General features: G+C 41.6%; 1 protein-coding gene across 11 annotated transcripts in view; it reads right to left on the minus strand.

Moving 5' to 3' along the window:
- Sema6d (semaphorin 6D) overlaps positions 1 to 23019 on the minus strand; it is a 563349-nt gene that overhangs the window by 498318 nt on the left and 42012 nt on the right. For all 11 annotated transcript variants that reach the window (XM_055622156.1, XM_055621848.1, XM_055621771.1 and 8 more), the window contains exon 2: positions 7781 to 7901. The gene's annotated coding sequence lies outside the window, so the exon portion shown is untranslated. The remainder of the gene's footprint in view (positions 1 to 7780; positions 7902 to 23019) is intronic.

A 23019-nucleotide genomic window follows, 5' to 3' on the forward strand; every position in this document is an offset into this window, starting at 1 on the left:
ACACACACACACACACACACACACACACACACACACACACACACACAATGCAGATGACTAATAAATACACAGAGATAGTTACTATAGCCCCAGGGAATGGGAATTTGAACCCTGAATAAGATTTTGATTACATACTCTAAGTAGCTATAATGAAAACACGGAAGAAAATCATGAAAAATAACTCAGATGACTGTGTATAGACATTATTTTCTTTCCATTGATGTATATTGCTAGAACTTTAAAAAATGTTGGTTAAAATATCATAATTACTAATTTCAAAAGAACAAGGAAATGTGAAACTGTTAAGGATTATTGGAACCTTCAGTCCCTTGTACACAGGTAAGGAAGGAAAGTGGAAATCGTTGTACCTCATTGAAAGACCAAGCCTGGCATATCTGAGGAAATGTGAACTTCTACAGTGTGGGGGCTGGGATTCCAGTCATCTGTAGGCTTTGTGGATGCTGAGAAGGGACAGCAGATAACACGTATTATGTTCTAAAAACGAGAATGGGGTGGAATGCACTGGGACTACAGATCTTCTCATAAGGAGTTTTCCTCACGAAGCACAGGATGTCTGGCAGCTTGGGCATGCTGCTGGAATCTGGATCACTAACGCTGCACTAACTGAACCTTGCTTGCAATATAGAAAGGACCTCTGACTGATTTTAATTGCAAGTTTTCTTGTCACGGGTGTTTTTGGCACCTTCTGACACTCCCTTTACATCTTGTTCCCTGTGGGGAGGCTTGTGAAAGAGATTTTGGGTAGTTTTGATCTGATGCTTCTAGGCTTCTAGGTGGAAAACATCAAGTAAATGTGAAACAGGTGGCTTCATCATTGACATCATACTTTTCCAGCTAGACAGCCACCACCTACAGCATTCTCCCCATGAAATCTCTTCATCACCATCAGAATACTACAGAAAGATACTGAAGGTAAAATCATGGTGCCCATGATTTTAAACTGGGGTTCCCACAATGCTGTCAAGAATCCACTGAGTAAATGACAAAAGAGAACCCTAAACAGTGGCCCTGGGCAACTCATCCAACTTTGTATGGCAAACCTTCAGGGCACAGTGGGATCTGTTTGTTCTTCCCACTGCTTGAAGATACTATTCTGCCTGACTGAGGGGTCGTAGCAAATGCTATTTAAAGGAACTGTCACTCATTCTCAACAACTTCCAGTATGCGAGGGAAGTTTTTTTTAAGCAAATAAGTGAACCACCCTCCCACAGATGTATTCAAAATGTTTTCTTTCAGCATTTGTAATTTTAAAAATCGGTTATGAGCATTTGGGGGCATGGAACATTCCATGGCTGGCTTCACTTTTGTGCTTGGTGTCCACACTTTCACTGATGCAAAAGTAATTTTGTACGTTCCTGTGGTAATCTCTCCCTTGCTAGCATATTATAAATACTGGAGAGACTACCACTTACACTGTGCATGCTCAGCTTCACAGACACTTACCTCCCACACGACAAAGTCCTCAGAGACAGGACCTCGCTCATTGTAGTGACTGTGCTTTACAATCCAGGAGCATGAACTACGACCTTATGCTTCTAATGGAAATTAAATCCTGTCTGAATCCTCACTTGGAGTCTTTCTCTCTTGCCTTCTCGCTGTATTGGTTGACAGTCCCAGGATGTTTGGGGATGGCCCGTACTTTTGTTATTCTGAGTTTGTTACTGAGATTTTTGTTAATGAAATATTGGTGTTCCTTCAAGAAGCTGGTAAGGACAATGTTCAAATATCTGATCCTATGTGGGATATTTTTCATTCAAACACCCCAAATTATCATTGTACATAAAATATACAGTGAATTAGGTTTCCTGTTTGTTTAGTCATTTAGGAATAAGACTCTCATATTTACTTCAGCTAGAGTGGGCACACAATCATACTGGTAAATACTAACACCTCATGTTGTCTGTCTTCTGCTGGCCTTCTTCCTGGTTTTATATGATGTTGCTTCATCATCTCTATTCTGGAACCTCTAGCCAATGTACGTATGTGTATCTATATTCGTTGCTAGCTGTGATTCCAAGTATGTGAGACTAATAGCCCAACTCTAAAGATTCTATCAATCCTTTCATCATCTGTGACATCATCAGACTCTGCTATGGGTTAAATTGGGTTTTAACTGCCCAGAATGTTCACATGGTAGGCCAGGAACTGCAACAGATGGGAAACCAATCAGTAAAAGATGGAGCATTAGTACTTTTTCTTTGTTGAGGATGGAGACATGGGCCTTTTAGACTTCATAAGTGTATAAAATGATAGAATTAGCACAGGGAGCAAATGGTTCCAAGTTATGGCATTGTTCTGAAAAAAAATGTGAAGCATCCTGTAAATGATAAGTCAGCTTGTTTGCTATTGTGGACTTAAAATAGCCACAATCCAAAGAAGATTCTTCTAAGCAAAAAACAGGTGTCAAAATAACAGCCCGATGAAAACCAGATCTATTTTTCTTATTTAGTTCCAACTGAAAAAGAAGCTTAATTTTCCATGTACTTTTAGCACCCAAGAATAAAAAATGAGTTAAAAGTTGTGAAGGAAAAATGGAACTAGCATTCAACAAAGTGGCATGTCCTATTGTCAAGCAAGAAGTGAGAGAAATGCTTACAAAGAGAGCGCTCAAAAAATAATCAAAGATGGAAGTTTGTAAGTTTAGGAGACTCAGCTGTTAAGGTTGTTTCCTGTTGTAGAGAAAAGCCAAATTTAAAACCAAGTGCTCAGGAAAAGACAGAGAACATGACAGGAGCCTAACACAGAGGGCCTCTGAAAGACTACTGATCGATGTATCGAAGCAGAGTCTGAGACTCATAGCCAAACTTTGAGCAGAATGCATGGCATTTTATGAAAGAAGGGGGATATAGAAAGGCCTGGAGGGGACAGGAGCTCCAAAAGGAGACTAACTGAGTCAAAAAAAAAAAAAAAAAAAAAAAAAAAAAAAAAAAAAAAAAAAAAAAACCTGAGCTCTGGGGGCCCTGAAGAGAATGACACTCCAAACAAAGACAATGCATGGAGAGGACCTAAAATCCAGCTCAGATGCAGCCCATAGACTCAGTCTCCAAGTGTGGTCCCTAGTAAGGGGAGCAGGGGTTTTCTCTGACATGAACTCAGAGGCAGGCTTTCTGATAACCTCTCCCTGGGGGGTGCAGCCTTGCCAGGCCACAGAGGAAGACAATGCAACCAGCCCTGATGAGACCTGATAGGTTAGGGTCAGATAGACTGGGAGGAGGACCTCCCCATCAGTGGATTAGGGGAGGGGCATAGAAGGAGAAGAGGGAGGGAGGGATTGGGAGGAGATGAGGGAGGAGGCCACAGCAGGGATACAAATTGAATAAATTGTAATAAATGATAATAATAAACAAAAACAACAACAAAATAAAACCAAATGCTCAGAAAGCACCAGTGTTTACATGGGCTGGAACAGTGAATGCCTGTAGTGACTACATTAATTGCTACAGGCTAAGTTATATTTACTGTGATTTGCTCAAGACAGTAGAGATCTGCATAAAATATTGTAGACTAATACTCATTCAAAATGATTAAAACTTCAACGGCAATGGGAGACTTGAAGAGTTGGTGAGGGAGGAAATTAAGCTCTTAAGTGCCTGATGCTTTTCTCATTGTTCCATTGATTTACAACATGGAATGTCAGATTTAGCAGGCATCTGCCCTACTTCCTGAGATGTTTGTATATAGGGTTGAGTGTGAAATCACTATGGCTTCCAATCCAGCAGATCCTGTCATCTAGGACGGGGAATCCTGGCTAACCCTGCCTTTAAAACCTAGATCTCTCCATTGCATAGCCAAGGTTGGCACGTAACTACATAGCAAACATCACCACACCCTGAAACTTGAGCTTGCAGCAGACATGATCTAAGCCCTCGCAGCTGACCTGTCTCGTGAGCATTCACCTGCATGAACTGTGCCTCATCTGTATTAAGTATTCATGAGTGCCTCCACTCTATGAGGTTCTGTGTGTAACCGCCATATACCTACCCCTGCCACACACACAGAAATATCTTAACAGATATTCCCTCTCCTATGTTCACATTTATTTTTGTGCTTAGAATTTTCTATTCTTTTTTTGTATTTAATGTCCAGGACATAAATATATCTATAAAAACAATATTTCATGTTCAGCTTGTGCAAAATTGGCACACTCCTGAAAGATGGTTTGCAACAGGATGGGCCCTCACTACAGAGGCAACGCCATCTCCCTTAGAAGCTACAACATCAGGAATGCCTATGGCACTCTGCTGTACCCAGAGCTGCCATCCCAAATAACCAGACTGTGCCTTCCAGATGCCCTGTCCTAACTGCTCATGCAAGGTTCACTTCCTCACAGTGCGTTCTGATCACAGAACATAGGAACTGGATGATGTGAAGGGGTTACCTGCTCCAGCTCCTTCATCAGTGACTACAGAAAATCTTCCAAATGCTGTGGTAGGGCCAGGCCATGTTTAGAATTAATTCATGCAGTTAAGCAACTTGGGAATTTGAAATGTATCTCTGTCACTAAACTGTGCAAATGGAAGCAAATTGCTTTCCTTTTTTTTTTGGTACCCAAACTTGCACATCTAAATGATGAGGGTAATAACAGAATCTATTACAAGGTTGTTGGGTTGATTACACAAAGCAAAATTGGAAACTGTCTTTACAACAAATGCTACTGAGATGAAAAAAGTCTTTATTTTCATGCACAAATTTTTTGAACTCAAAAAAAAAAGATATTCTCCTCTGCAAATATTGAATCAAGGTGCAAATAACATTGGCAAAAGCCACAAATTCTTAATCAGTGGACGTGAATCAAATCCACACATCTCTGATGTTAGACCTGTCTAACTCATATTCTCTGCTGCTGTGACCCTTTTATTCTGCAAGCTTGTGGCTGACTGAGATCAGTATTCAGACAGTGTTTGCCCTTTGTGTTTGCCCTTTGGGTCTTTGTCAGGTTACTGTTGGGTCTTCGCTCCCATTCCTCCCAAATGTAACATTTATGCTAGCACATCCACGTGCCTGCAATACGTCCTTTGACTTATGATTTTTTTTTACCCCATTTAGCATGGCATGTTATAATAAAATATATGTATCTGCATGTTTTTTCAGGTTGTAATCTATCTGCAAGTGTTCATTATTGTTGGGTTTGGCCACCAGTATATCAATAGTATGGATAAAGAATGCTTACAATGATATGATAGATGTTCAAAACATTTTTATTAAAAAAATAAAGGAAAAGTAGATCAATCATTTACTTAGATGAATGAAATCCCTTCTCTAGATGTTGAAAAAGAACTTCCAGCACATCTGTTGCTTTCCTTCCTAGGCTCAGTCATCACCACTTATACAGGGAGAACGCCACACCAGAAGCCACAAGAACCCATCTTCTAGTTCAAGCCATCTTACCTGAAGCAGTATGAACACACCTTGCCCCTCTAATCATGCTCAGTCATGTCTCAGAAATGTTCTGCACTTGGCATTCATTGGCATGTCTCCAATCTGCCCTGCTTATGGCCTTTCCTAGCTGTTTACAAGCGTTCTCGTATTGTTTTAAAGCTAACTCTTCTCATTAGCTGGTATGTCTCAAATCCTAACCATTATTGTCTGTTTTAGATCAACTGTAACTATACTGCCTTGAATCTGCTCCAGAACGCTTCCGTTCCTTCCTCTCACAGGACTTCTTCTCCCTATGGCGTTGGGTCTGGTAAAACCATTAGGGACTGTTTCTTTTTTATTTCTGCATAGTTCTTCTTGGGACTATGAAAATTCCAGGCTCTTAAAATTTAACACAAACCATGACAATGTAAGAAGTTAGTTAAATAGAATACAGATCACACCAAATACCCAGCTTTCAAGCAGATGCCTTTAGAGGCAAGAAAATTTCAAGCGGAGAAAAGACAATCTGTGTACCAGCCTGGGTTGTCAATGGTGTAATGTCCTGATCTGCATGTTACTCTTTGGCATTTCATCTACTTTGAATGATCTTCTCCCTATTACATTAAAGTTGCATTTCTCACCAGCTGTTTTCCCAAATTTCAAACACCACTTCAGCCTGACAGTTCCAATTTCTCAAGCAACTCATAGAGCTTCTTGTGGTAAGTGCTTGTCGGTGTTTCCAAGATGTTAAAAGTTCATATTGTAAGGCCTTGAGAACATCACATGTATCTGGCAATCCTGAAGCCATCCATGCTCAAAATCTCTATACCATGACTGCTGTATAATGTTTTAATCTCAGTGCTCTAAATATATATGTATACATTTATACTATGCATAATGTATTTATGTAAATGATATAAACAAAGTCAGGTGCATTCTTACTTAAAAGTTTCACCTATTTCTAAATATTCCAATCATTTTCATATTATTATTGGAGACTGCTTTTATAGTAAAGAACCATATTATTTAAAACGAGATGTGTTTCGACCCAGCATGTAGGTAGACATAAGGACGTCAGTAACCTTTTCTCCTTCAGGCCCCAGAGAAAACTGTCATTAGATTGTAATTTAACTCAATATCTGTTATTTTTGCAGATTTAACAAAACTTCAAACCTGACCCCCCGAAGTCTGCACACATATGCATATGCCCTATGGCTCCTTCCTCCTTGCACACCAACCGCAAGTCATGAGTATGAAGCCTTACTTGATTGAGCCTGACCCTGGTCTATGGCATTATGCAAAAAAAAAAAAAAAAAAAAAAAAAGACACAACGGAGAAGAGAATTCTGCTTGAACAGCTCAGCTCTGAACATCCCAGAGCTGTTCATAACCTTGGTAAAGCAACTACCGGCGCAATCATGGCCAGCCGAGCCAGAATAGATTGGCATCTCAAAAGATTCAGGTCTGGATTCTTTAATAATAAGAACACAAATAGTAATTCCTTGTGGCTATTGGCACTTAATCTTCCTGTACTACCTCCCATCATGCTGTTAAATAAATTAGTTTTGTTACAACAAAACTATGAAGAAAAACTGGTTTATGCCACTTTAACGGTATATGTGGTCAATGATGTGCCCAAAGCCACAAGAGGAACAAATTAACAAAATTGGAATTATACTCCTAGAAACCTAACTTTAGACACCAGTTCCTTTTCTTGGAATCTTTTGGTCAGTACTGGTAGTCTGACCCTCTAGAAACTCAGAGGACCAGGGTCAGGGACATGCAAAGACGATACTAATGTGTTACAGAATTTTCTGAACAACTTGTACTACATTCATTGACATAAATTGTTTAGGGTGAAGACTATGAGAAAGTGTGCGACAATCACCTGTGTAATGTCCTTGGAGCCGGGGAAACATGCCTGGTAAGCAGTGTTTATTTTCCAGTGTTTGTTTTTAATAGTTATTCCCCCCCCCTCCCAGAATTTCCTTTTCTTCTTCTCCTCTTCCTCCTCTTTCTCTCCAACCCCATTCTCTATCCTTCTTTCTCTATACCCTTCACCTCACCCTCGCCTTCCTTTTCCTACCTGCTCCTTTCTTCCTACTTATATAACCCAAATCAAGCTTAATTTAGTATATGAAATATTTTCTGTCAAGAGCCTTAGAATTTATTCAGAAGTAAAATACATACAAATCAGCTAGGATGGAGAAGAAGGGGACAAGTGGGTGGGAGAGAAAAAGACGAACACATTTTATTATAGCAGCAAGAAGACAAAAACCACCTTCCAGACTTAAGATGAACAAACAAGCATGATGAATTCACCTTGGGTCAATTCCACCTCTGTAAAGATGTAAATGGTGAGAGCATGCACTCAGCCTCATGGCAGTGGCGGCCACACATACCTCCAGGTGGATACGGCCTTTTCCTCCTTTGATTCCTGCTGTTTCCTTTGTTGATGTCTAGGGATGGCCTCTGGTTTCCAAGGTACTTTTTATTCCTGATGGTTTGTTGTTCTTCTAGCACCTACCAGAAATAGAGAGGCATGGGATACTGAATGATAACAAGACAAATATCCTCCAGCAGGACCACTTAACTCTAGATGTGGTTTTTAAACACACTTTTGGGCTGGCACGCTGTTCTATGTAAGTCCAGAGAACACTGTCATTGGCGTTCTATTCCAGGCTGTGTCCTTGCCTTGCTGGGAGATAGATGAACCTCTCATTCTTTTGGTGTTTTAATTTCCTCAGTGGCTAAACCCGAATCATATATCCAATCTACCTTTCAGAACTTCTGAATGGATTATAGCCGAACCTTTCATAATGCTCTGGTTTAAAAGATCTCTCTCTGAGCCATATTGATGTTTTCAATATTCTATTTTCCCCAAACAGTCATCAATAGGAATCACAAAGGAAATATATCCATATAATTGGATTAATTTTCCGTAAATCCTTGGATGATCTCAAAATGTTTGGCCATGACTAAGCAATGAATTTGAATTTTTGGCAAGTGGTAATCATGTGCACATTTCAAGTATCTGCCTTTTTCTGCATAAAACAATCTGCTTTAACTAATTTTGAGAATATAAATGCTCATATGCAGCAGTATTAGAATACTATTTCTTTGGCCTAAATTCTATGATGACTTGAGAAATCAAGATTCAAAAACAGCCACATGGATGCCAAATCAGGAAGTTGCCCAGACTCTCTAATGTCATATTGTGATAAGGCTGAGGTTATAAATGATTTCTTTCTTTTGTTGTTGTTTTTTACTTTTTCCTTTTATTATTATTTATTACAATTTATTCACTTTGTAACCCAGCTGTAGCCCTCTCCCTAATCTCCTCCCAGTTCCATCCTCCCTCCCTCTTCTCCCCCATGTCACTCCCCTAGTCCACTTATAGGGGAGGTCCTCCTCCCCTTCTATCTGACCCTAGCCTATCAGGTCTCATCAGGATTGGCTGCCTTGTCTTCCTCTGTGGATTGACAAGGAGGCACCTCACCCCACCCCCTCCCCCAGAAGGAGGTGATCAAATTTCTGGCCACTGAGTTCATGTCAGAGACAGCCCCTGCTCCCCACACTAGGGAACCCACTTGGAGACTGAGTTGCCTATGTAAATGATTTCTTAAAGGGAATGTAGTGGAAAGGACTGATATGACAGATGAGGTGGAGGAGAATAGACCTTCCTATGCAACTAGAGATTCAGGGCCCAGTGCCCTATTGCACCTGAGTACTTAACCCTCATCTCAACTCCATCACTGCTCCATGTGCTGCTAAAGATGAATCTGAAAGCCATGGAAGGGGCAAAAATGTGTCTATATTTGGTGGGCAGACTATAATCAACCCCTGGGTACCATATCAGGGTCCTTGCTCCGATGTCGAGTCAAAAATCCACAAGTTGCCAAGTCTGCCTCAGTGGCAAATACCAACCAGCAAACTGACTAGCACCTCTTTGTTTGTCAGAGAAACAATTCCTGGTAGAAGTCCTGAACTGAAGCAGTACAAACCGAGAGGACCGTGTGTGTCTCCTTTTTTCTTGGGGGGGTTTGAGGGGAGCAGAGGCAAAGCGCTGTGTGCAGAAGACACCAGGCTTATTCCAGCCATACAACATGTAATTCAGGTCAAGCTTTAGAATAACCCCCACATAAAAATGACAGTTCTGATTTACTAAACACTTGTGGTGTACGAAGGACTTCAAAAGAGTCATTCCAATTCTTTCTGTAACCTACAAGTGTTCTCGTCACAATTCCATGTGAGAGATGAAGTAGCTGAAGCTTAGATGGGTAAATAATGACCATTGGAACACTAGTACAGCATTTACAACGGGCCAGTTACAAAATCTTTGCCTACACATTACCTGTATACATAAATATTAATAAAGATCCCTATAAAGTAGGTATCATATGTAGTGTCTTATACATTTACTCATGGAAAGCTGATGCATGAAATATTAGAGAAATACAAGTTCATATGACTCCCAGATAATAAATTCGGATTTCAAATCTAGGGAGATTGTCTCCAACAAGGGGGCTCATAAGCACAGTTTGGTACTCTGCAGTATACAGATCGAGTGGCCAAAAAGAGACCCGAGGCTAAGGCCTGTACTCTAAAGACGGCACGTTCTTCATATCTAACTCTAGCTGCTCTTAAGAATAAAGCAGGGGTCTTTCCTGAGACTGCTATTCCAACCAAGGACTATGCATGTAGATAACCTAAGACCCCTGCACAGATGTAGCCCATGGCAGTTCAGTCTCCAAGTGGGTTCCATTGTAATAGGAACAGGGACTGTCTCTGACATGAACTGATTGGCCTACTCTTTAATTACCTCCCCCTGAGGGGCAAGCAGCATTACCAGGCCACAGAAGAAGACAACGCAGCCACTCCTGATGAGACCTAATTGACTAGGATCAGAAAGAAGGAAAAGAAGATCTCCCCTATCAGTGGACTTGAGGAGGGGCATGCATGCAGAGGGTGGAGGAAGGGAGGGATTGGGACGGGAGAAGGGAGGGAACCACGGGGGGGGGATACAAAGTGAATAAAGTGTAATTAATAAAGAAAAAAAGAGAGAGAAAAAGAATAAAGCAGGGAGAATGGGGGGGGTAGGAATTATGTTGAAGGATGAAAGTTTTACCATGTTTAAAAACCAACTTTCTCAGTTAAGTTTTTTTTATTCATTTCTAAATATTAAGGCATATTAAAGAACATGTCTTCACTGTTGCTTAAAATGAAAATTCTTCTCTTGCCTCATCAATTGACTTTGAGTAGGCTCCAAGGCAGGGTCTGGCTCCATCATCAATGTAAGCAAAAAAGACAACATTCCAAGGCTGGAAAACCTAAGTGGCTTCTACAGGAATGCACACTAATTGACATTAAAATGGAGTTGTTGCCTATATCTTCCTTTTTAACCTTGACAAGTGCACAAAACTTCAAGCATGTGCAAAATACTAGGATGTGAACTTTGGAGAACACAGGTTCCTTTTCTTTGAGGTAAGCAAAAGCTACTGAGGAACACAGAGGTGTTGACAGCTAGGAGTAACTTCTATTAGAATGACAAGGAGTTCTTTTGGCTCTTCATCCAAGTTCAAGTTTCTGCTTTGTGTGAGACAGGACAGTCTCAGGTACAATCTGGGGCTCAAATCAAGGCATATAAAGGTGAGCTATGAGTCACTGCAATATGCTTAACTGTCATAAATGAGTCCAGGCAACTCCGTGTGCTTCTAACGTGCCCTGGAGAATTAGGCAAATCACTGTTATCATCGTTACTATTTTATTCTCCACCTACAAGCTTACAGCCTCTTCTCTTCGGTAGGCTGTGTCCCTGAGAGCAAAATAAACTCAACAATTTCTTCCTGCAACAGTTCATGAATATTAATGCCTTCTTTATTTATTGTTTGGCAAAATATGACAAAAATAAAAAATGCACTACAGCGAAAAAGAACAAGAATACACCAAAAATATCTAGCTACTGTCAGGATGCTTATGTCATCACCATTATCAATAAACACACACTTGACAAGCACACAGCACACACTACTTAGCCCCAGAATCCTTTCCTTAGCATTAATTTTTCTGAAAAGGTGTGGGCGATTCTTTAGTTGTTACTCTCTGATTCATGTTGATTTTGGGCTTGCACAGTCTTGGTGTACACAATAATGGCACAGGGAGATAGTCAAGAGCGGCCTCCCAGAAACAGATTCTCAAGGCCTCAGACTCTTTCCTCAGAAAGCTTTGTACTAGAATCCCAAATGTATAAAACAATGGAATTTAAGCAGTTTTGATTGAAAGGAGTAGGCAGAGCCCCTCTATCCAGTCCTCATCTCACATCCCAGCACGGCCCGAAGCAACTCTAAGAAGGCTTTTGAGTTTGCACAGCATACTTGCCATGTCCGTGATCTGGTACATTTTGCAGAGGAAGATCTATAAAATCAAGCCAATTAAAAAGCAGCAGAGGCCACAGAACCCAGAGACGGAGTTGGGACTAATATTCCTACCCCTCAATCCTCATCCAGTAATCTTTACAAACTGCTTCCCGCCTCCCTATTGAGTACTACTTAAGGGTCAAATGAAGATAAGTATTTTATCCAGGCGGCCTGCTCTACATCTCTGGCAACTGACCTCTGAGGCTGATCAGTTGTTCCTGGAAGCATGCTGTGATAAGCAGGTGGACAGACAATACAAAATGCAGAGCAATACAGTGTCTCTGCTTTATGTGTACAGACGTGGTGGTCGGCACGCAAAACACCAAACATGAAATTCCATGAGCTCTGCCAGAGGGAAAAAAAATGAGTCTGGCCATACTCAGAACTTGGCCAAGATTCCAGAAAGTACATCTGTCAATGCTCCCCGATTATCTTTAAGAGAGCTCTTGAATTCAAGGCAGTGCCTGTGAGCCACAGGCAGAACACGTATCAATGACAAAAGAACCACAGTATCCTGGTGCGTGGGTAGTTCAACAAGAGGACAGTGGCATACCGCTAGACAACCTCATGAGACTCCTCTCTGTACCAAGACTTCATTCCAGTGTGCAGGCCCACTCTCCAACAATGTTGACGTCCTGAGCCACTGCCTTGCAACAACTTCAGTAACTGTTACACCGCCTCAGCTGCCACTGTATCACAAACTGAGCTTCAGAGAGCATCAGATGCTATGTCGTGATTCGGGGACGGTCGTGGGCAGAGCGGACTCTTGCCTCTGACACTGTGCTGTGTGTCCTGGTTACTCTACAGTCTGTATTTTTTTTCCTTTTAGAGGAGATGTGTTCTAATATTCAAAACAGGCAGTCTCTCAGCCTGTTCTCATTCTTTGCATAGTGGAAGTGGCTTTGGCCTGTCACCTCTATAGCAGGACCTTCTTGTAGAAAATGTGCTTGAGGGGCTGAAGCGACACCCCGGTAGCTAAATACACTAGCTGTTTTTTCAGAGGTCCCTGACACCCACATAGCAGTTCAGGGAATGGAACACCCTCTTCTGGCATCCAAGGGCACCAAGCGTGGCACGAGCATTGTGCCACCAAACACCCTATACATAAAATTGTGTGTATGTATACATATATATGTATATAAATGTGTATATATGTATATATAGTAAAATGTGCTTGAGCAATTGTTCTTTCTAATAACCTTTTCAGTGGCAGAGTTTTATGAGAAAACTGTTAGAATTATTTCCTCATTGTTTTCCTGTATGTGGAAAAGTTAAAAATACTCCTTTACACAGAAAAAAAAAAAAACAACAACTCATAAGTATAATGAAAAAGTTTACATTTAAAAAGTGCTCTATACATTAGTGATTTTGTAATTAAATGTGCTCATTGTCATGAAATCAATGATGTATAATGTGTTGAATCATGACATCAAATATTTAAAGTTCAATGTATTCAACATTGAAAAAGCTTAGAGTCACAAAGCTAAGGGTCCTGTGTGCCCCACTCTGTGGTTGCCACATACGTGTAAGCATATGTGACACCCATGTGACCCCCCTCTGTGGTTGCACTGCAAGTGTCAGCAGATCTGACTTGTTTCTCCAGCAACAGGAAAAGAGGTTGGATCTTCTATTCCAGCTATCAGGTTTAGATGTGGGAATGGCCAATTAGGGAAACCCAAAAACGCCCCTTCATGAAACTAACTTAAAAAAAATCTACTGAAAACTGTGAGAATCCACAACTTGAGAATTCTGGAAATAACAAAGAAGTTTACATAACTAAGATTTTTTTTTAAACTGGCTAGGAAGTGCAAATTTGTGCCTTAGCTCCCCTGTCTTCTCCCATGCTAGACATATTGACAGTAGTCCTGAAAACAACAGTCTACGTTCTAGAGGGAGACTCTAGATGGCTCTAGGAGAAACAAAATGACAAGGAAACTCCCCCACTGAGGATGATGGGAGGCCTGCCTTGATAGCCAGTCTTGGGAAGGGACCTCACTGTTTACTGTCACAAGACATTGTCCAAAACACAAAGGGGCCAGTCCGTTAGTCTTTGTTTTAAACTTTCTACTTTCGAAGAGCCTGGAAGCTGGCCAGAGGTTGCCACATTAGCCTTCTTATGGATTTCCTAGGCCTTCGCATGCTCTTACAGGTCCCCAGAAGTACAGGGTAGAGCATGTCCCTTGGAGAACACCTTTCTCCCAGCTTTTATTTTCTTTAGAAATTACTAAAATGAACTCCGTAAATTAGAGGATACACAATTGAAATTATGCGTGTGTGTGTGTGTGTGTGTGTGTGTGTGTCTGTAATCAGTAAACTATTTGAAAAAGAAATTAGTACTTAAAGGAAAAAATACTTAGGAATAAACAACTAATGAGGCAAAGACATATATTAAAAATAAAATACCATTGAAAGAGATTAAATTCTATACAAAATGGAAAGACTACCCATGTTCACAAATTGAAAGAGTCAATAGCATTAAGATGTCACTGCATTCCCTGTATTGATCTGCAGAGATAATGTAATTGTCATCAAAATTCTGTCACTCCTCTAGGGGCAAGGTGACCCTAAAATTGACATGGAAATTCAAAACAATATAATAGACAAGAAATATTAAAAATGAAAAACAAGCTTAGAAGACTTTAATTTTTCCTGTTTCAAATCTTACAGTGTGGTCAAGATGTACATGGAATTGGTGAACAGGTTTGCAGCTGGGCTTTGCTACTTTATGGGTTCTTTCTTCCACCATTCTCCACCCATTTACTTGTCCCCCTTTCAACCTCCTAACACTAGATGCGAGAGAAAAACGGATAGAGAGGAAAGGAAAAAGATCCCCGAATAAAGTCAGGGGTCGAAAAGGGGTCACATTATTGTTAGACTACTTTCTGCTATTTAGGAGTGCCCAGTTTCTTGGGGCAAATTTGATCTTTGCTAGGAGGCTATCTGAATTTTTTCTGGTCTCTTCTTTGAATAAGACTGCTAAACAAACCACAATGAATAGCAACTCACAACCAACCAACAACGTCCCTCCCCCAAAAATACACCCTACCTCTGAGGGTCCTATCACTTATGTACCCTCTAAAAAGTCTCCAGAATTCCAAACATCACACAATTACAGAAACTCTCTGCAGCTTGCAAAATCACACCTCTGCTAGAGCAAGAGGCAAATCATAGTCAGCTGCTGAGAAACAGCCCCATATTTCTCACACTTTGGATTAAAACAAAAATATATTCTTATAATTCTTCCATTTTTTGATAACCCAAAATTCCAAAATTCTCAGTACATGGGGTCCAGTAACAAGTAGACCATAGGCCTCTGATGAGCTGATTTTTAATGACGTATGGGATATCAATAAACGGTACTGCATCCATTCAATATCCACAAAAAAGAGTGAGTTTGGGCTCTTACCTTAAACTCCCCCCACACACAGCACTAAGGGTAAATATCTAAATATAAAAGCCAAAAGCACACTATTCTTTGAAGAGTACAAATTGTTGTGACTGCAAGGAACGGTTTCCTAAACAAGACAGCAGAAAGCATAGGAACATAAATGTGACTTCATTATTACAAGTTTGTGTGAGCGTGTCCCAGAACACTGCTGAAGAAAACACAACAGGTAAAATGGAAGAAAACCACTATACACTAGGTACTAATAGGGGCATGTCTCGAGATTATGTAAAGGATGTTGAGCTAAGAGACCTTCCATAGGAAAAACTAAAAAAGGTCTACCCTCCTTCTAAGTTCTCATTCCACCAAAGTTCACTGAGGGAACCAGTGCATATATTAGGCTTATGGAGCTATGGGTAGGAGTATAGGAAATGTTAAGGCAGCCACATTGGGGTGTCTTTACCTAGCAGAGATGATGACTTCCTTATGGCTGCACAGATAGAGCTTTCTCCCCTCATCCTCTCTCACATATATTGTTTGGTCCCTTCCCCAAGAACCCATGGACACATTCAATGAAGACAGAATTGCATGCAACAGATTGGGAAGGGTGCCTGGATACTTAAATAAGAGTCTCATAGTCCCTCTACTCCTCTTCCTTCTAGGAGGTAAAGTAAGTATTTGTTTTGGTTACATTTCTATTGCTGTGATTAAACATCATGATGCAGCCAACTTATAAAAGCAAGTGTTTAATTGGGCTTATTTTCCAGAGGGTTAGAATTCATAAAGACAGAGCAAAGGCATGGCAGAAGGAATGACTGAAAACACACATCTTGAGCTCCAAACAGAAGAGGCAGAAAACACACTAGGAATAGCATGAGTCCTTAAGCCTCACATCCTGCTCTAGCGGCATACCTCCTAATCCTTCCCAAACAGCCAGCAACCAGAGACCAAGAGGTCAAATTCAAGGACTTGTAGAGAGCATCTTCTACAAACCACCATGGGAGTCAACAATGCCCAGCTGTGATGAGCTTTCTTGAGCAGGCCAAACAGAACCCCTAAAGATGGTCTCACTTTGGCCCGGAGGGTAGTCCTATAGAGCTTATTCATGCCAATGATAAAAACAGCAACACTCTACATACAAATGTGGGAAGAATTGGAAGCCATTTCTCCAAGCAAGACATGAGGAAATGAAAATAAGCACATCCAAAGGTGCTGCAAGTCCTCATGTCATGTATTAGAGAACTGCAGCTCAGACACATGGTAATACACATAGCATCATGCCTACTACGTTGTTTGGTAAGACATATAAAACCCACAAATTACACACTGTCAAAGATAATATGGAATAGTGGAACTTTTCTTTGCAGATGAAAATATAAACTAGGGGAGCCATGAAGGAAAACCCCTTGACTGGTCCTCAAAAATGTGCAGTATAGTCTACCAGTTCCGTTCCTGGGTGTCAAAGGACACATCCACACAAATTTCACCACAAATGCCACCACAACACTACTTTTCATTAGTGCTAAGTGATAAATATTTCATAGATGGGGGCCAGGGCATGGGTCACTGGGTAAAACTGCTTACAGCGCAAGCAGGAGACTTGAGTTCGAATCCCCAGAATCCACATTAATCCAGATGCCTAGTGTGGACTCCTAAATTCCAGTGCTCCAATGAAGGGGGGAAGTGAACACAGGGCAATCTCTAGAAACTAGTGAACCATGGCCTCTGGTGTACATTATGAAAAAACAACAAGAGACCCTGTCTTAAATAAAGGGGAAGGCTGACTTCTGACTTCATTGTGCATGACACCCTCCCCACACACACACTAGAATAAAAGTACGCAAATATTCATTAACTAATCGTAGATGAGCAGCTTCTTCAGGACTACACAGAGGTGAAAATCACTGCAGTCCTGAAACATATTGCATGGATTTTTCTTAGGGTCACAAGAGTATTATGGCATTAAACAGTGCCTATGTTTGCATGTAATCGTAAATATGCCAAAAATCATCTAAAGTTTTACCCTTCAAATTTGATGAATCTTCTTCTTAGAATTTTTTTTTGTCCAATATCAATTCCAAAGACAGATTCTTGTTCATGTCGAACCCACGGTTTTGAATTTCAGAAACAACAAAAGCAGGGAAGCTATTACGAGTACTCCTTATTGCAACTGACATCTCCTGAAGGGATAAACTGCTGGAACACAGTTCCATATAATAAAAAACACAAGAATTACACTACGGAGAAAGCAAAAATAATTATGGATTACATATATATGCTCTTAGTAAATGGCCAATTCTGGAATGTATATGAGCCAAATTTCATTTCCTTGAGTATCTGTGTGTCTTTAAAAGTATCCCTACCTGGGAGGGATGGGAGTCATTGTGATGGGATTGTGATGTGTGCGTGGAAGGCCTCCTATCCGGTACTGAGGCTAGACTCCTGGAAACAAGCAGAGATCAGGGAGACTTGGTGCTCTGATCATGAGGCCTTTTTAAAGCTGAAGGGAAAGGGAAGGCTATGCAAATCAGGTTAACCGTGGCCGGCTCAGGGCTTTGAGAAGTTTCAGTACTCATCAGCTGAGCCTGGCGATGCTCATTCTAGGGCATGACAGAGGAGGATGGAGAACTGACTTCTGGGAGGATCACTGTCTTCACTGGGCACAGAGAGAGGAAAAAGGAAGGGATGAGGATGAGGGAGTGAGGGGTGGGTAGTGAAAAATAAGCCCTTCCCCTTTGCACATACCTAGTGGGTTAAACAAACACGTCATCGTAGGAAGACGTCTATAGGAGAGGAGAAGCACAGAGAAAAACAGAGAGAATAACTGTTAAAACCTGACTGCTGCTGTAGATTTATTTGCGAGTACATTTAAGCGTTATGCTAATTACCCACGCATCAATCATCCGTATTTTATACAGAGAAGCTCAGGGAGCTATTGTCTTTCCTGATGGTTATTGAGTCAGCATCAGGGCCAGCTGGAGCACTGATTAAAATCTAGATTGCTGGCCCCACCCGGGGTTTCTCCGTGGTAGGATTGGATGGGCCTAAGAACGTGCATGAATGACAAGTTCCCGAGGAGGCTGACAGTTGCTCATTCAGAACCCAAGGACACCTTGAGAGCCACTGACTTAGTCAGGCAGTGTTCTCAGGAAGAACTCCCGGTGTCTCTAATGCCTGTGGAAGGAAGGGTGAAAGCATAGGGGTTAGAGCGTGTGCTCTGCTCCTGGACACAGAGCAGAGGAGGGTGAAGCAAACCAACCTTTGTCCTCACCCAGCTGACTACGAGGAGACATTTAGGTGCTTTTATGCCATTTAGTAATGCTGTTTGAATCTACAGACCAATGATGACTAAATGTAGCCATGACGATCCAGGGTTAGCAAAAACTATGATATAAATCTTACTAATGGGCACAGTGAAAAATTACAGAAGCGGGAGCTTAAATTAATGAAAAACACCCTGTAGCTCTGTGAGACAAGGGTTACCAGATAAAACTTCAGTTGATCGCTCAATTCAATTCTTCTTTTTCCCAGAGCTGAGACCTGAACCCAGGGACTTGGGCTTGCCTCACAAGTTCTATACCACAGAGCCAAAGCCCCAGCCCTGCTCAAAACTATTCTTAAGGGAGAACAATAGCTTTAAAAAAGGCCTGAAGTCAAAACATATCTGAGAGTTGCCAGAATTTCTAACTAATTAAAAGCATAGATTGTACAGTTATATTTGAATTTTATGATAAACAATGTTTCATTTTTAATGTAAGACAGTTTCATGTCCTACTTGAGACTGACACTAATAAGACACTAACAACTTTTTAATAGGTATTTAAAATTCAAACTTATCTGGAAACTGGTATTTTCCAGATATCCATTCAGTGAGGGATTTAATATGCTGACAGTTCTATAAGGGAGACAAACACACCAACATACCGTGTTCCACGTATAACACAATGAGAAACGGGAGGATGTAGACACTGCAGAGGTTTTTGGGGACTACAGCGGGCTCGGGGACCAGTGTGTCTGTGGTGATTGAGGTGTGTGTGGGGGCGTCTAACACTAAGGAGACAGAGCCTCAGCTGGTCCTGATAGCTGCAGAGTTTGAGTAGCTGAAAGCTCATGCAGAGACCAAACCAAAGAGTAAACAGCATGGGTGTGGCCAGCAGATAAATGGGTGGGATAAGAGAGCAGCTGCTGGGATAAGAGGACGAAGCCTGACATATTCCACCCAGGCCACACACCAGGAGTGGTAGAGCACAGGCTTAAAGAGAGTACTGTGCCATCATCAATACTGAACATGGGTCCCGGACCATAAACTCCAGCACCCCTTTCCTCCACGTCCTGAGGGCCAGAAAGACCTCAAATTACATCATACCAGAAGAAGCCTAGATACCGAGCCCTTGAGACAAGGAAACTGCCCCTGAAAGTTGCAGTATTTTCAATTAGAATATAGACATTCGCATTCGGTACCAAAGCCAAGAAAGGATACCAAGAATTTTTTTTTTTTTTTTTCTCATCATGGAGAAAGAAAAAGGCAGCACTGAGAGGAAATCAGCTTCCTCTGATTGGAGCTGGAAGTGTAGGTGCTGCCTCCCACACACCCAGGGCCATAGCAGAAAACCCCCTTCCGGGACACAGCCAACCTGGGTGCAAGCCTCTGGGAAATGCTCTCCAGCAACAGTGCTTGGGCTTCTGTTTCCCATCTGTAAAGCAACAATTTGGAATTACACGGTCTCACGGGACCCTTCCCATTTAGCATTCAGTGATTAACTGAATAAATCATTGATTCATTAAATACTTACTGTGAGCCTGCCATACACAAAGCAAGTTCTAGGAGCTATGACGGATATTCGAAGAGGGTTGTTTATTCATCATTGGGTCAAATAGTGAAGAGAGCAGTTTGTCCCTTCTCCTGTTGGAGGGCTCACCTGGCCACTCTAGAGTGCTGACCTTCCCTAAATTTCCTATGAGAGCTCCACCTGTCTGAACCCTACTCCCTCTCTCTGCCTTTCAGTGTGAGTTTCAACTGACAGTCTCCTGTGGGCCAAGGCTCTCAAAGAGGAAGTGGCAGGCTCCATCTGAGCAGCCAGCAAGGTCATGGTGCCCCTTAACCTCCTTTTATTTTTATGTATTAGTTCCTCCACCTAGTAACCTGATTCTGACTAAATAAAGGAAAGAGAAATAAAATCATCATTTGTCGAAGTTTGTTGGCGTTAAACTCAGGGCTATTATCTCATTACACCTTCACAAACAGCCATGACAACTGTTTATTATCCTCGTAGATGAACCTGGACAGGAAACAGACAGCGAACCTGCCGCCAGTCACAAGCACCAGGGAAGGAGTAATTGCTTGTCCTACAGGCATCACCTCATTGGACTGGAGATCACTAATTAGGTTAGGCTGGCTGGATAGCACCCCCAGGGAGCTTCTTGTGTATTTGTGTCTATTTCCTTGGTGATTAAGATTGCAGACATGTGCCATCAAACTCAGCTTCTGCATAGGCTCTTGGGATTGAACTCAGGTCCTAGTGCTGGCGAGGCAGCTAGCCATTGACCCAGTCCCCACAGGAATATCTAATCACAGAAATCACGTGTCTTTAGCAAAGGAATCATTGTTTAGATAGTCATGTGTGACTCTCAGAGTGTGGAGCCTCCACAAGCCACCACTTTCTTCACAGCTGTAAAAAGTGTCCCACAACCGTAAGACCCATGCCCACTCGATAAGGTTCATTGGGAGGTCAGGGGATGCCAGGGCCATAAGTTCTATTTCCCTGGTATACCTATGTGCAAGGATTTAGGTAATGTAATACGTGAAACTTAAAAATGTGCTTGTTTGCTGATTAACAAGTGATGCCTGCCTGATAATTCCTGTGCTCTGGAGGCTGAGGCAGGAGGATAATGAGTTCAGAGGGAACAGGGAAAGGCAAGAATGGACTATATAGTAAGACAGGGTCTTAAAAAGAAAACAAACACAAACAGAGACTATATTTTTGTAGTCTTTTTCTCTTCGTATGTAGGTAGATGGGGGATATTTCTCTATTAACGTATTACACTTGGTTCTGTTACTATTTCTTTCGACCTTAGTCCGACACACAATGAAATGTTCAAAATTGAATTTTTTAGTTCCATTCCTTGGCTCCCTCCTAACAAATCTGTCATTTTTCAAGAACAAAATACCTGATGCTTCCATGCCACCACATTTATTTTACTACTGTGCATTGTGGGGTTACAGAGAACTGTATTCTATAACTCACTACATCAATTAGCTATTTCTGAATAGCAAATTGCCCTAAAAAGTAATGGCTCAAAATAACATCCATTTACGCAGCTCATGATTGTGTAGATCCCAAATATTCTGGCCTGGGCTGGACTTCTCGATGGATTTGTGGTTGGCTTGAGGTCTTCTGTACATCAGCTGTCGTGATCTTGGTTGTGTTTCCATTTGTCTAGGACCTTGACTGGGACAAATGATCTGGCTTGGCTCAGAGCCACAGAGTGTCTCACCTTCCAGTGGGTCAGCATGGGCTTGTTCATCACTGTGAGGCGCTGCCCACTTCAGCAAGCAGAGGCAGGCAAGGTGTCGTTGCCCATGCTTCGGACTTGCACACTGTCTCAGACTATGTTTTTGTGGTTGTTTTGAGACAGGGACTCAAGTAGCCCAGGCTTACCTCAAACTTGCAATGTAGCTACAGATGATCCTGAACTCTTCCTTCCTCTGCTTCCTAAATTCTGGGCTTGTTAGCTGGAGAGATAGTTTAAGGTGAAGAGCAGTTGCTACTCTGGGAGAGGACTAGAGTTTGGTTCCAAAACCCACACCGGTCACCTTACAACCACCTGTAACTCCAGATCTAGGTAATCTGATGTTCATTGGCTTCCAGGCCACTTATACCTACACACACACACACACACACACACACACTTTAAAATCTTTTTTTTTTTAATTATCTAAGTGCTCAGTTTACAGAGGGGCACTGGCACTGTTTTTTTCTTTCTTTCTTTTTTTAGAATTTGTTTTGTGTATGAGCTTATGTGTAGGTCAGAAGACAACTCTCCTTCTACCATCTAAGTCCAAGGGATGAAGCTCAGCTCAGTGGGCTTGACAGCCAGGACCTTTATCAGCTGAGCCATTTTGTTGACTCCCCCAAAGTTCCTTCTTTAGAGATTGCTGTCCTCGATCTCTAACCAAAAAAAACTAATTAATCTGCTAATATACTGGCAAATATTGATGCAATGAGCTAAGAAACTGGAGGGAAAGCCTAATTCTAGGTCCCTTAGCGACCAACGCTAGCTCCAGAGGTGACCCTGTACTGAGTTTGTCTAACAAGAGACAGAGAAGAAGGTAAAGGGAAGGAAGAGGATGGATTTTCTTCTCTCATCTTTTGGGTGCATTGAGAGCAGTTCTCTAACTAAAGCCGGCTAGTTTGTAGCTACACCTTGTAGGGCAGACCCTCCCTCTGGTTCCAGATATCCACTGCTCACATCAACCACTGCATGCAGGGCTTCCTTGCTGTTCCACCCAGGTACTGGCATTCTTTGGTGATTGTATTATAACCTCTCCTGAAGCAAGGCTTCTTCCAAAGTCTATTCCTACAGGTTCTTCCGGAGTCCTTGTACCCTTGTAACATCTATGTGTAGAAAGGCTGCTAACCTCTGACAGAAAAAAAAAAGAAAAGCAACAAACTTGAACAGTAAAAGAATTACCTTTTTCTGGTAACCTCTCAAACGAATTTAGCACTTTCTTAGCTATGAATGTAGGTGAAAGGCAGCAGAATTTCCTTTGATTTGTCACCCCCAGCTATGACAGATGTTTTCACATCTCATTACAAGTGTTCAGGTGTCATGAGATGCT

The sequence above is a fragment of the Psammomys obesus genome, unplaced genomic scaffold, assembly GCF_907164565.1.
Source record: "Psammomys obesus unplaced genomic scaffold, mPsaObe1.curated_primary_1811, whole genome shotgun sequence".
Lineage (NCBI taxonomy): Eukaryota > Metazoa > Chordata > Mammalia > Rodentia > Muridae > Psammomys > Psammomys obesus.